Here is a 14441-nt window from a genome sequence, read left to right as displayed (position 1 = left end):
ATAGAATTCACGTACAGAAAGAAGACAACGATGACAGGGATTGGAGGCTATGTACACAAGAAAGGAGGCGGGTTATTTATCCTGGAGAAGAGAAGGCTGAAGGCAGACAAAATTAACAACCTCTGGGCAGTGAGGTGGAGCTGTGGAGAACACTAACCAGCCTTCTCCCTCTCACTGGATGGAGTAGAAGAACAGGAGTTTGAGTTGACAGCATCAGGAGAGAGTCTGTTTTTAGACACAAGAAAGACTTTGTGATCGGTGAGTATGACTGAACTGCAGAACGGGCTGTCCCAAAAACTTTTGGAGTACTTTAAAAAGAAGATGGAACCATTCATTTTCAAAATAAGGGCTAGTACCAGATTTTGGTTTCCTTTGGTGATGTGGCAAGCACATTTTACAGTCTGATGTCTGTGAATTTACACACAGAGAAAGGTTAATGATAAAGCTGTCTAAAGAGTCCTACGTTGGCTGTGATTCCCAGGTAATATCTCACTAGGGGAAAAAAATCAATATTCACAATATTTCTCTGAAGTACTATGCTAACTCCTGGTTCCCTTAAAATATATATGCACACACATATACATATTACTTTATATATCATGTTTTAAAAGAAATGTGTATATTCTTAGGAGTGGTAGTTATCAAATTCAATGTTTGAGCTATTATTAAAATATTCATAGTTTATTTTTCTAACAAAAGGAATAGATTTTTAATGCTAACAAACTTTGAAAGCACAGAAAGCACAGAAAAATACAACATTTTTTCCATTAAAAACTGAGCAAGCAAACAAAAAACATACACAAAACAGCCCTGCCATCTCCTGACTGCTGCCTAGGTGGTCCAGCTGGGTTTCTCTGGTCAGAAATCTGCTCGCTCAGGCTTGTCTTTCAAGAATGAGTTAGGAGTGCACGATGAGCTGCATCTTCATCCTTCCTCCTCACTGCAATTGGATCTCATTTCCCATCCTCTGCTACGTCTGTTGACACAACAGGTAGAAATGTGGGAATGGAGCATTGATTTACCTGGCACCTAAATCAGGGCTGCTCCCTTTCCAAAGCTGGTTGTCTAATCTGTGTGTAGGTAGCTGTGGCCCTGGCAAGACCTTCAAACAACCAGCTGAGTGTTGGTTCAGCCATTTGTATTTAACACCTGAATGGGAGTCTTCAACTTTGGACTTTGGGTCCGAAGAGGAAGCCTGTCTATCTGGGGCTCATGCTTGCTTGAGATTTGGTGTAGAGGGCCAGGAAGCAGGAGTGGAGGAAAGGATTACTGCTTTTTTAAGCGGTGGCTGCCCCAACAGGGTTCCAGAGCTAAAAGAAGTTTGAAAATTGCAGACAGTGCTGGTCGCAGGGACAGAGGTGTGACTTTATTGCCCGATCTTTCTAGTCATGCATACCACTTAAGTTATGTATTTGGTCTCCTTTCAGGGCAGTCCTCACCCTGCCCATCACCTCTCTCCAATCTTCGTGAACTCTCGAGTCAGAAAGATACTCTGGTTTCTCTTGATTTCCCCTGGAAAAAACATACTCCTTTCTCTCTACCTCTCCTATCTATAAAATGGCTGTATGGAATATGGAAGAGCTGGGGTCCTCCTTCATTCAGCTGCAACTCCAACATGCTTAAATCTTTAACCCTTTTCTGCACACTTAACTCTATGCTTGTTGCAATGTTTGGACCCACATCTGCCCTGAGCACACACACGGACACCATGTGATCACTCTCATAATGAACTCAAGGCATTTCAGAGCTAGAAGGAAGTGCTAAGGAATTTCTAAGCTTTTAATTTGCAGATGAAAAATCAAGACCTAGAGAGACTGGATATCTTGCCCAAGACCACACAGCTGCTTAATGGTAGATCTAAGACTAGAACCCAGGTTGTTTATTTCCTAGGATTTTGCTGCTCCCTCCAGAAAGTACCATCAGAGAAGACAAGGGCAACTCTCTGCTCTCATCAGCCCTCCCGGTTCCATCCTGCTCTGGAGTTGGCAGGGGCACGGAAGCCTTCTCTGGGGGGCCACTGGTCCCTAAAAATTAGTATTTAAGAAAAGTCATTATTATTAAATATTCTCTGTAACTTAGTATGGTTATTTTCCTGAACAGATCTATAGCATTCATATTTATATAATAACCAGAGGTTTATATAAAAAGATCTATGCAGACAAAAGGTTACTTTTTTAAAAAAAAAATGACACCAACGAATTCTTTGTCTTTCTCATTTTAGTCTCTTAAAATCTCAGAGAGCTAATGATTCTTGCCCTTTTGTTCATCAGTTTCCTTATCCCTAAAATAAAGCAATATGAAATAGTCTCTAAGATCTTTTCAGAACCTCAAAAACTTGGATCTCTGGACTTGGATTTTCTGAAGAGTTAGGATTTGGGGACTTTACCTTCGTTTTGAATACTTCATAATGAAGCCTTTCTAAAATGTACGAGCCCTTGCCTGCTGTTGTACAGAGTGTAGGCTTTGAATCTCCCCTTGGTGAGCCAGGATCAGGTGTGTGAGAGCACCCGTGCGGCTGAGTTACACCAACAGCAATGTCCTCAGAACGTAAAACAACCTTCAGACCACTGGCTTTTTGAGTTCTTTTGTCAGAAGTGATATCATTTCTGAAAAACTGAAAAACAACAGGAAGAGAAGTGAAAAAGCTCAAAGGCTACTAATGAATGGGGAAATTGGCCAATGGCAGAAAGCCGAGTGCATTTTGATCTCCAAGATGTGTTCATTATCTTTTTCCATCTCTCATATTGACACTTAGCTCCTGAGAAACTTCTTCACAGGCTGTTCGAGGTCTAACATTTGACTGGTTCAGCCATAAGGAATGCGAAGGGGCAGACCTATGTGAGGCTTTGGGATGGCACCAATCAAGGTAATTGGGAGGTGCTGTCAGGGTCAAGAAGAAGCATCTAAAGGTGAACCATTTGTTGTCCAGTTATACTGCCATCCCAGGTTTTTTGTGTTTTTTTGTTTTTTGTTTTTGTGGTACGCGGGCCTCTCACCGCTGTGGCCTCTCCCGTCGCGGAGCACAGGCTCCGGACACACAGGCTCAGCGGCCATGGCTCACGGGCCCAGCCGCTCTGCGGCATGTGGGATCCTCCCAGACCGGGGCACGAACCCGCGTCCCCTGCATCGGCAGGCGGACTCTCAACCACTGCAACACCAGGGAAGCCCCATCCCGGGTTTTTGACACCACAGTTCATTCATGTAGAAGTGTATACATGGTATAATTAGTAAGACTCTGAGCTCATAAGTATCCTCTGACATGAACAGTAGGTTCTAATCTCTTTCACTATAGGAGCTACATGACTTTGTTCCACCATTCCTGATGTCACTTGTGTGAGGAAATGGCTTTCCTGCCCCCTGTTTAACTGGCCAGAGGGGAAGGAGGAAGGAAGGTGAACACTGAGGACCAGGACAGCAGAATATTACCCTCTAGTCATGTCGCGAATCTGTCCTCAACACAGCCAACCCATGCGTTCTAGTTATTGTCACAACTGACATCAGCTCCAGTTACAGAAGCTTGAGAATATTTTAAAATATTCTTTGTTCTCAAGATTACATAGATAGCAGGGATATATATATATATCCCTTCTTGATTTTGGAGTCAGAATTTAGAGCCCTTCACTATGAGGAGGCTAACCTTAAGTTGAACAGTTTGAATTTTATTATTAAGTTTTATTCAGGCTGCAGATATTTTCATTAACAAGAGCCTAAAGGTGACTTCCTAAGCCAAAGCTGGACACACTGCTCCTCGCTCTGCCCCAGCCGTCTCATTGCGATGGTCGCTTGTGGTCTAGTTTACTTAATAGCTGGAAAACCAATAAAGTTGGTGCTGAATGCTAAGGCTCATCCAAAAAATTTGAAAAGAATAATGAGATAAAAAGCCTATAGAGAAGGGCAGGAGCGTTCCAGCTAAGCTGTTATATTTTGGAAAAATCCTTTAACCTCTCTGGGGCTTGTTTTCTGTGTCTGTAAAAGAAGGAGCTTGAACTCTGTGATTCTAAGCATCTGGGCATTAGGTGTATTGACTACCACACCTGGGGCACAAATGCATTTTTGGAGCGGTTCTGAGTTTTTCAGAAATTGTTTGAATAAGAGATTGACAGAGAAGGTGACTTCTGCTTGTCAACTCCCAAAAGGTGTATTGACCTTTGTCACTGCCGGGTACCTGATTAGTGGATCAGAGAGCGCGAGCGCCATCCTGGCTCTGCCGTGGAATCAGTCCCGCTCTGGGGCCTGGTCCCCGTTATACCACAGAAATGGTAAGGGAGTAGGGCAGCACGTTTGCCGAAGGGAACCTGTGACAGTTATAGCTCATTGTAAATGTTTAAACAAGAGTAGATCGTATTAATGTGGAGAGAGAATTAAAAGGGATAGAATATACTAGAGAACAGCGAAGGGTGGAGGAGGGTCAAGGGATTGGGCCAAAAGGGTATCACCCTGCGGCCCTTAGAGACATTTTGTAGAGCTTGGGGATGCAGGTTGGAGATTATTCATGTGTCTGCTACTAGCATGTACACATTTGGTGCAAATGTCAGTAGTAGATTTACTTTATGATCAAGGTGGCAATTTGCAATTCATCTCTTATAAAGAACATGAATCATTTATTAAAGACTGGTATGCATTGTGAGTGGCATTTATTACAAATAAATAAATAGCATAGAGGTCTTAGAATAAATGAGCAATTATCAATTTAAAAATTGAGCTAGCCTGAAATTGCTGAAAAGATGCAAGCATTGTAGTCTCTTCTATGTGGAAATATCTCTGTATTTACAGATTGATATACTTCCATATACTTCTAGTTATACTAATATTAATGTCTAAAAACTTGAACATTTCAAAAGTTGAACAATTTTACAGAGACCTCTGTCAAGATATGAAGTATTACTGGTTAACAGGGGAATATATACTTCTTTTATGTCATTTGAAATGTATTACAACAATTATTAAATAAGTATCCAGATTTATATCTTTCTTTAAACCTCAAGGTAAAAATCCTCAAGAAGCATAAACACAATGCCCTCAATCCCAAAAAGTATTGCTTAGCAGTCTAAGAAAAATATAATTAAAGAGGCCGATTTTAGGCATCTATGCGATTATTTTAAGATATGTTTAGAATTTGCATTTAGTGGAAGGATTGGGTTATTAACCATACAACTTATCACCCTTAGTAATCATATTAACAGAAAGAAAATGTCCAGAAACTATGAATTTGACTAGTAATCCACATTTTATACTGATTATGGGAGGCACATTATAGATTATAAATACATAAGATAAAAATGCCAGATTACTGAGTGCAAAAAATAAACTTTCACATGTTTTACAAGCATTGCCTGGTCTGAACTATTTATAATACTTTAGAGTGTACTAGCACTTTTTTTGTAATATAAAAAGTAATAGAATCTTAGTAATATGAGGTGTCACTAGAGATATTTGCTATTAAATTGTTGCTGAGTGTGCTGAGGTTTGGGGTAGAACTATTGAGTTTGAAGATTAGCAAAACAGGTTCTGGCAATGTTTTAAAATTGAGTCAGTGATGCTTTAAAATGAGGCATAGGGCTTCCCTGCTGGCACAGTGGTTGAGAGTCCGCCTGCCAATGCAGGGGACGCGGGTTCGTGCCCTGGTCCGGGAGGATCCCACGTGCCGCGGAGCGGCTGCGCCTGTGAGCCATGGCCGCTGAGCCTGCGCGTCCGGAGCTCCGCGACGGGAGAGGCCACAGCGGTGAGAGGCCCGCGTACCGCAAAAAAAAAAAAAAAAAAAAAAATGAGGCATAGGTTAAGGATTCACAATAAGAATTTAAAAGTAGATGAAAAGGGCTTCCCTGGTGGCGCAGTGGTTAAGGATCCTTCTGCCAATGCAGGGGACACGGGCTCGAGCCCTGGTCCGGGAAGATCCCACATGCCGCAGAGCAGCTAAGCCCGTGCGCCACAACTACTGAGCCTGCGCTCCTGAGCCCGCGAGCCCCAACTACCAAAGCCCGCGGGCCTAGAGTCCGTGCTCCGCTACAAGAGAAGCCACCGCAATGAGAAGCCCACGCACCACAACTAAGGGTAGCCCCCGCCAGCTGCAACTAGAGAAAGCCAGCGTGCAGCAACAAAGATCCAGCTCAGCCATAAATAAATAAATTTATAAAAAAAAAGAAAGAAAAGAAAAATAGATGAAAAGATTGGTTTCTTATCCTCAAGCAGTCTATGTTAATTAGTGCTTTTATGTAAACTAATTTTATGGCTGTCTACAGGTTTCAGCACACACAAGCAGGGGTGTGAGAGTGAGGTAAAGTTCACGAGAGACTAATTGAAAATGAGGTGTGACATTAATTTTAAATAAGCATTTTCCTATTTTGCTTCTGCTTTCCTTTTATTTTTAAAATTTTCCCCCTTTCAACCATTATCAGTGCAAACCCAGAATGGCCCGATTATGTGAAATTAGCCTCTTGTCTGTTTCTGATTCTAAATTTGGTATATTTTAGATTCCACCCTGAATTTTGCCAGTGGGAGTCCTCTTCTCTCCAGGGCACCGTGAGGTTTGGGGGACACCAAAAAAAAAAAATACACTACACTCATCTCTTCGCCACTTGCCATGGGGAAGCTTGCATTTGTGTCCTTATTTCTTTTTGCTTTGAGCAGAGTTGCCCAACATAATAAAGCTGCTTGTTGAAGGCAGAACAGTTAAGTTGACTGTCTTCTCCCTGTCCACCAGTTTAAAAATGAAAAGGTCAGTGGTATGACAAGAGAGGAATTCTTTACAGTTGCCAAATAATGGTTTTAATTATTTAGAATTGCCTATGTGCCATGGAGATAGTTACGGGAAGTGTCCTAGTGGAAATCCTAGCAGTTTGGCAGCAAGTGTTTTCAACAGTCATGTTCAATTTATTTTGAAACAATTGCTTAAACCAGAATTAGCTAGTTATTTAGTCACATATAAGGTAGTTAGCTTGTATGATATGATTAACCAAAGTAATTTGTAATTAACTATCATGAAATATCTGACCTGGAAAAACAAGTCTTTCATAAATTTTACTAATTTTCATGCTACTAGTAGTTATACCTATTAGAAGCCTATATTATACCCATCAGAGAGCCTTTATTTACTATTTAATGAATTTATTTATTTATGGCTGCTTTGGGTCTTCGTTGCTGCACGCGGGCTTTCCTAGTTGCAGCGAGCAGGGGCTACTCTGTTGTGGTGCACGGGCTTCTCATTGCAGTGGCTTCTCTTGCTGCGGAGCACGGGCTCTAGGTGCATGGGCTTCAGTAGTTGTGGCACACGGGCTCAGTAGTTGTGGTTCACGGGCTCTGGAGCGCAGGCTCAGTAGTTGTGGCACACGGGCTTAGTTGCTCCACGGCATGTGGGATCTTCCCAGACCAGGGCTCGAACCCGTGTCCCCTGCATTGGCAGGTGGATTCTTAACCACTGCGCCACCAGGGAAGTCCCCTTTATTTACTAACATTAATTGTTGTTAATTAATTCTAATCGTAGAATTCCAAGGATGCTGAGACGTTATTTTATCTAGCCTCTTACATTTAGAGATTAGGCTAAAGCTCTGCCTCTTCCTTGAAAATGGTTCTTTCTGCCCCAAACCTTGGCAAAGCCTTCCTTCCTTTGAATTCTCTATAGTATCCGTGCTGGACTTTGTCACTTAGCATGCGTTGCCCTGTGTTGCAATTTATACATGTGTCCTATCTCCTGAACTGGAGTCAGACCCTTCAAGGCAAAGGCTGGATTTAGACATTCTGGTCCACTTCCCCCAATTCTGGGGCTGTGGTCTACCATAGTTCATCCTTACGCACTGAGGGTGATGATGTAAATTTATCTTGAAAACCATGCTAGTCCTTAACAATCCTCTCCTGATACTCAATCAATGACTTGAATTAGAAAATATTAGAGATGGTTGGGACCTTGGAGACGGTCTGGTCTAATCTTTGTTTTACATATCATGAAACTGCGTAAGGCCCAAAGAGGCAAAATCACTTGCCTAAGACTTATTGCTAGATAATGACAGACTTTGGATCAGAATTCTAATTTCATTGCCTCCAAATCCAAAACTCTCTTTTTATCATGCCATCTGATGTCAACATCCGGGTAACACGCCCCTCCCTAGGTTTGTTCATCGGAATGAATGAACGAACGGATCCTTATAAATGTCTGAGGTGCCAGCCCTTTGTTCGTTTCTTATGTGTTCATCGCCTGGCAGCAGCTTCTAATGCTACAGATGTGTTCTGATGTCAGCCAGTGACTCTGGAACAGAATTTACAGTATCCGGGTATTCTACATTCTCTTGAACATGTGATATTTTTCCCCCTCTAAATTCTATGTTTTTTTTAGGTTGCTTATAGAAGATCAAAGTGGAAGGTTTGGGAAATAAGTCTTTATCATTCACTACTGTTCCAAATTGGGAAAACTAAGTCAGTGAATTGTTCATCTGGTTTGGAAGGACCATTCAAGCATTCTCAGACACGTAGCTAAGCAAGTCTGGAGCTCTCTGACATTACATAATTTCTCTGCTAACCAGAGTTCTCATTGAGTTTGCTGTATAACAATATGTTACATTGGATTAGCTCAATATTGGCTCAAAGCTCGGTGTCATCATTTGTCCACCCTCACGGCATTTCCCCAGATAGGGAAGCTGACTGGTTTTTCCATCACTGCTGGGAGAGTTTTCAGTTAACAAGTACCATAGAGTTTTCATTTGTGGCAGATGTTACCTTGTTTCCAATTTTTGTTCAAGTTGGTTTACGGAAAAGCACCACCTATTTTCTCTGACCAACTGAAAAAAACAAAAAAAAGATGAAAAGATCTTCTCCACACGCATAATAGCAAAAAGCACATGACAATCTAAGCTTTTGAACTCTCAGACAGCTCTGGTGCCCAGAATTGGTGTAATTTTTTCTTTAATGACTTCAGAGCCCCATGTGTGTGCGATCAGGGTAGACTGTGTCGCTCTGATTTTAAACAGCCCTGCTGTCACATGAGGAGTTTTTCATTTCTTGACTGAATAGACTCTCTGGTTTGAAATTAGCATCCCATCATGAAAAACAGGCCAGTGTACGGGGAAGTTGGCTGAGGCCATTGCTGTCATTTGAAACAAGTACTGCTTCCGCTTCTCCTAACCCCAGTGCATCAGGATGCTATGTGGATGTGGGGACCCAGTGATTCTGAAGTCTTTCCAAGAAAGGAGACTCCAACAAAGCATTTAGGAGTGAAAAATTTGTTTAAAATGTAGCCCAGGTCAGTGTGGGAATGAATTAGAAACACACTGTGAAAACTTCACCTATGGTCAGTGTCATACCGAGGAAGTGGTAGACATCGCGAGCAGAGGATGGGCTGGTGTCAACACCTTTGTTGCATGAAAGTGAAAGTCACTGCGATGTGTGGTTGTAGGTTCAATGTACTTTCACAGCCAAGTTCTAAGTGGCCCACTCGTTACCTTACCTTGGCATTTCATGAACTAGCAAGGTTTCCAAAAATAATTTGAGGACTAACAGAGAATTGCCAACTCCCTCCCACCCCCAGTCCAGTAAAGACATTGAACACACCCAGTCTCTTTTTATCTTTGTTTCATATAAAAAGGGAAACTTTAGTACTGTAATATGAAAGGACCATGATCTAAGATTGAAGTCCTTCAAATTGAATAAATTTAATTTTAGGAAAGAGTCCCCACATTGCATCTCTTAAAAAGAAGTCCCCTCTGGGCTTCCCTGGTGGCACAAGTGGTTGAGAGTCCGCCTGCCGATGCAGGGCACACGGGTTCGTGTCCCGGTCCGGGAAGATCCCACTATGCCGCGGAGCGGCTGCGCCCGTGAGCCACGGCCGCTGAGCCTGCGCGTCCGGAGCCTGTGCTCCGCAACGGGAGAGGCCACAACAGTGAGAGGCCCGCGTACCGCAAAAAAAGAAAAAAAGAAGTCCTCTCATTTTGCTGCAGGCCTCTGAAAACATTTCCATGGCCCTCCCTCTGAGAAAACACTGCTGTACACTGAGCATCATCACGAAACTCTCACTGCTTATGACCATAGCACAGCTTTGCTCCTGGCTCAGATTAACTTTCTGTGTGCTTGGTAACTGTATTTAAATTCTGGTTGAATGTCTCTTCGTACCGGCTGGAGCCTTGTTCACTGGTTTTGGTGGGTGCTGCTGGAATTATAACTTATTGATTCACAAATATATGCAAGTGTTCTAATTCAGAGTAATGCTTGCAAAGACCCAGCTTCTGACTCAACACCCAACTCCATATTGCAGGAGTGGAATCCTGGATGGCCCCCATGTTTCCAGAAGCTCCGCCTTCCAACCAGTGCCCAAAAGTTTCTAAAGGCTTACAGCTAGGCTGGCATATTGAGGTGTCACCAAAAACTCTCTACAAGGAATTAGGTACCTGGGCTGTAATTTAATGTTCTGATGCAAACTAGCTAGATGATCCTGAAAAAAAAAAACCATTTAAACTCTCTGGATCCGTTTTCTAGTATATAAGATGGAGATAACACCACTGGCCATGCTCTGGAAACTGTAATTTACTAGATACTCTCAGAGCCTCAGTGTTCTTAATCTAAATTGAGTGAACGTGTGTGACTAGATGATTAAGGTCTTTTTTTGCTTAAAAGTTTGCTACATTTGCTAGTGGAATTTACCACACACCAAACATTCATTGAAAGCATAATATGGGTCAAGCTCTGTGCTGTGTTTCAAGACACAGGAAAATCCTGCATTATTATTTTTCTTTAGGTTGTGTTTAGAAGGCCATGCTTCCCTCATTTGTAGTTCATTTCTTTATTCATTTGTTCATTCACTCATTTGTTTAGTTAACAAACATGGACAGACTCAGGCCATGTGCTGGAGAGAAAAAAGTAAGCTTGCTGCCCTCAAGGAGCTTGAAACTCCTTTTCAAGAGTCTGTTATTAAAAAAGAAAAAAACTTATTATATATATATATGTCCTTTTTGTGCCATGAGGCACAAAAGGCACATTATATAGAACACAAGCAAAAATTGTGACATGAACATGTGTCTATTGGTCCTGAATATAAGCTTATTGGAGAACAATTCTCTCTCTGCTCACTATCACTCTGCCTTCTAAACCTGGTTTTTGATAAAGTTAGGCAGAAGTTGTTCAATCGGATAAAATTAGATAAAACATCATTCTGACAATGGAGTTCAAATAACAAAATCTAATGTAATTTAGGGGCATCAAAAACCAAAGAACATTTAAAGTATGCCCAGCCCGTGGAATCAATTCAGTTGATCAATGCAGTTAGTTCACCAAAATGATTATTCAGCATCGCCTTCCTCTCAAAATAACCCACCAACTAACAACAACAATAAATAAAAAGAAGAGAAGAAAAGAAGAAAAATACCCTTAAGGGCATAAGTTTTTCCAATTTGCTTTCTGCAGTGATAAAATTAAGTAAACACTTACCAAATAGCTACATTACTTTGCACTGTATAGACCCTGGCTTTGATTGCCAGGTAAAATTTCTCATAGTTCATGAGGCTAAGAAATTACTCCTGCTTTGAACTAAATAGTGTGTATTCAAAGTCTTACTTAGTTAAATTCAGTTGTTTGCAAACTTAAAATCGAAAGGCTTTGTATGTTATCCTTTTCATTTAGGAATGATTTCAAAGGAAACTTACTCACTGGATAATTTTCTGTCCACAATTCCAAACCAAAATCATAGGAGTCTTCAGGCAACTCTGACACTACCAAACCCTTGACATTGTACTGCTTCATAATGGACACTAAATAAATATTCGTTTAATGAATGAATATAGAAAATCAGTTACTGAATTAAATTAATGATCATATCATCTTGCATTTGTGTACTGTTTTATGATCTGTAAAGTGCTTTCACATTTATCCTCTTAGTGACACTTAGAATAAAGAAGAAATTAATTCAGCATGTTGGATTCTATTTTAAAGCTCTGAAGTTACCAAATATGTCCTTAGACTGAAGTGAAAACTATAGTAGAAATGTGCTAAGAAGTGTGAATAATTAGAAGAACAAAATAAAATGGAAACAATAAAATGTACATAAAAAGCTTAATAAAGAAAATAAAAAATAAACTAGGAAGGAAAACAGTGGTTTAAAAGATTATGCTACTATTATTTTTATACAATCTGGGGCAGAGTTGATCCCTAAGCCAGAATTCCACATCCAAGTAATGTATGTTACATGTATGAATGTAACATGTATGAATATGTGTGTGTGCATACACATACACAGGCATGTATACTGTAGCTTCCCTATTCTTCCTAGAAATATAACAGAAAAACTATAGAATCACAAAATTTTACACCAGAACTTCACTGCAGGCAGCCAAGATTGCAGCCATTCACGCAGCCGGAGGGTCTTTTTTTTTTTTCCTAGTTGGAGCCATGACCTTGATCTAGCTGAATGTCAGTAACAATAGTGATGGCCAATGCTCTCAGATAATCAACTAAGGACCCCCAAATTGGCCCTATTATGCAACCCTCTTTCCTTGATAAGGCTGTGGATGACAGAAAGGCTTCTTTGAGGAATGAGAGGCCAAAAAAAAAAAAAAAAAAAAAAACCCCACAGATGGCAGCTCACTTCAAGTTCCTGGACACTCCAGCTTTCATTTTTGTCCCAAGAGCTCAGACATCAGTCCTAATCTTAAATTGCTGTGCATTCTAAGACATCTCCCAGAGAAGAGCATTTTACCTGTATGAGCTGAGAGATGCTACCTGCACCATGATGAATGTTAAGTTAGTAGTAAGTAAACCACTAAATTCTTTGGGGTTTGTTGTTGTTGTTATTGTGTTATTTACTTCTTTTCTTGGACCATTTTATTCAGTAAACATACTTCCAGTAAAATGGAGTTCTAATTAATTTACAGGAAGGTTTAAAAAAAGTGTGCATATAAAATGCCTGAAGTCCCTGAAAAGATGTGTTCCCAACAGTGTGCATGGGCCTTTTTAGTCCTGCCTCAGATTCCCTGAGTGTGAGTTTCCCAGCTCACAACCCTGGAGTGTCCCCAGGCCACAATCAGGTTCCTCAGGATCTTATCGTCTCCAAATTAAATACAAAAGAGATTAAAAGAAGAAATGAAAAAGAGAACTAGAAACCTGGCGGTAGTTGGAAAAAACATCTGGGCTTCCCAGAGACCTGAGTTTATCAAGATGCTCATGAAAACTTATAAAGAAAGCCATTGGAAAGCTCACACCCCAGGGGACTGTGATGGAACAGGAGAAGCATTTAGAATCAGAGGACCTGGGTTTCGGGTTCGTGTTCTGCCACCTCATAGCAGCTGAATATCTTTAGGTAAATCACTTTATCCCCCTGAGCCTCAGTTTCCTCATCTGTAAAATAGGGACATTGATTCCATGTCACAGTTTTTTTGAAGATATGATGAATAACTACATGAAAAGTCTTCATAAACTATAAAGTGATGTCAAAAGATTTTTATAATATTTTTGTTACAAAAATATTTTTATAATATTTTGTTATAATATTTTTGTTATAATATTTTGTTACAAATATTTTATAATATTTTTGTAACAAAATTTTTGTTACAAATATTTTATAATATTTTTGTTACATTTGTTTCCACAATGAACATAACATGTTCATTGTGGAAAATTTGACAATTATATGAGCTGTACTGACAAAATGACTGAGGGACTTGGGAGATTAAGTGCAGACCCTGGTAAGTCTTAAGCATCAGTCCTATATTATTGGGGTTTGCCTCCTTGCATGTTCAGAAACTCTGCCTGGGAGCTCAGGGTGGCTGCACGCTGCCCATAATGCCTAAACCCTTAGGGCCACTTAAAGAGTTTCCACCAAAAGATTCCTCAGAAGTAACCGACCAGCAAAACTTCAGGTGCTCATAGAATCTGTCACGTGTCCCAAGACCTGTGGGATGGGAATCAGGGGGCAGAGCTCTAGTCCGGATCCTCTGTTAACTCTTCACTTTCCTGGGCCTCAGTTTTCTCATTTGGAAAATGATCTACTGGAAGTGATATTCTTTGAAGTAGATTCCAGGTATGGTTTTTATGGGTCTTTGCTCAATCTGTTGTTTTGGTGGACTCTTCAAGCACCAATAGGGACCAATCGGGAAGGTGAGACCTGCTTGATGTCAGCTCAGGGCACTTCCCCCAATATTTCCGGGTGCCTTCAGGAATCTTGAACAGCACTGTCACTCCCTATCACCCATAAGATGGGGGAAAGGGACCCAGTCAACAAAAATTCTGAGGAGCAGTTTATTGCTCAGTTTAAAATGTCTCCATTTCCCTCTTGTTTTCTTTGGGTGAATGAATAAAACCTCAAATATGGCTAGAAAGTCAGAAATGTGTATCGGTTATAGAATATTACTCAGCCATAAAAAGAAACAAAATTGAGTTATTTGTAGTGAGGTGGATGGACCTAGAGTCTGTCATACAGAGTGAAGTAAGTCAGAAAGAAAAACAAATACCGTATGCTAACACATATATAT

At 40.8% G+C, this 14441-nt stretch overlaps 1 long non-coding RNA gene across 1 annotated transcript; it reads right to left on the bottom strand.

Annotated features, from left to right (window-relative positions):
• Positions 1 to 634: 634 nt before the first annotated feature.
• On the bottom strand, positions 635 to 9717 carry LOC113631207 (uncharacterized). Its single transcript, XR_003437222.1, has 4 exons — positions 8707 to 9717; positions 2387 to 2614; positions 1918 to 2024; positions 635 to 976 (listed from the first exon to the last, which is right to left on the bottom strand). It is a non-coding gene; the product is annotated as an uncharacterized LOC113631207 (long non-coding RNA).
• Between the last annotated feature and the right edge of the window lie 4724 nt (positions 9718 to 14441).

This window comes from Aethalodelphis obliquidens, unplaced genomic scaffold (assembly GCF_003676395.1).
Source record: "Aethalodelphis obliquidens isolate GAN/ISIS:26980383/991018 unplaced genomic scaffold, ASM367639v1 scaffold2, whole genome shotgun sequence".
NCBI lineage: Eukaryota > Metazoa > Chordata > Mammalia > Artiodactyla > Delphinidae > Aethalodelphis > Aethalodelphis obliquidens.
Note: the sequence above shows the minus strand (reverse complement) of the source record. Positions and strands in the feature narration are given on the sequence as shown.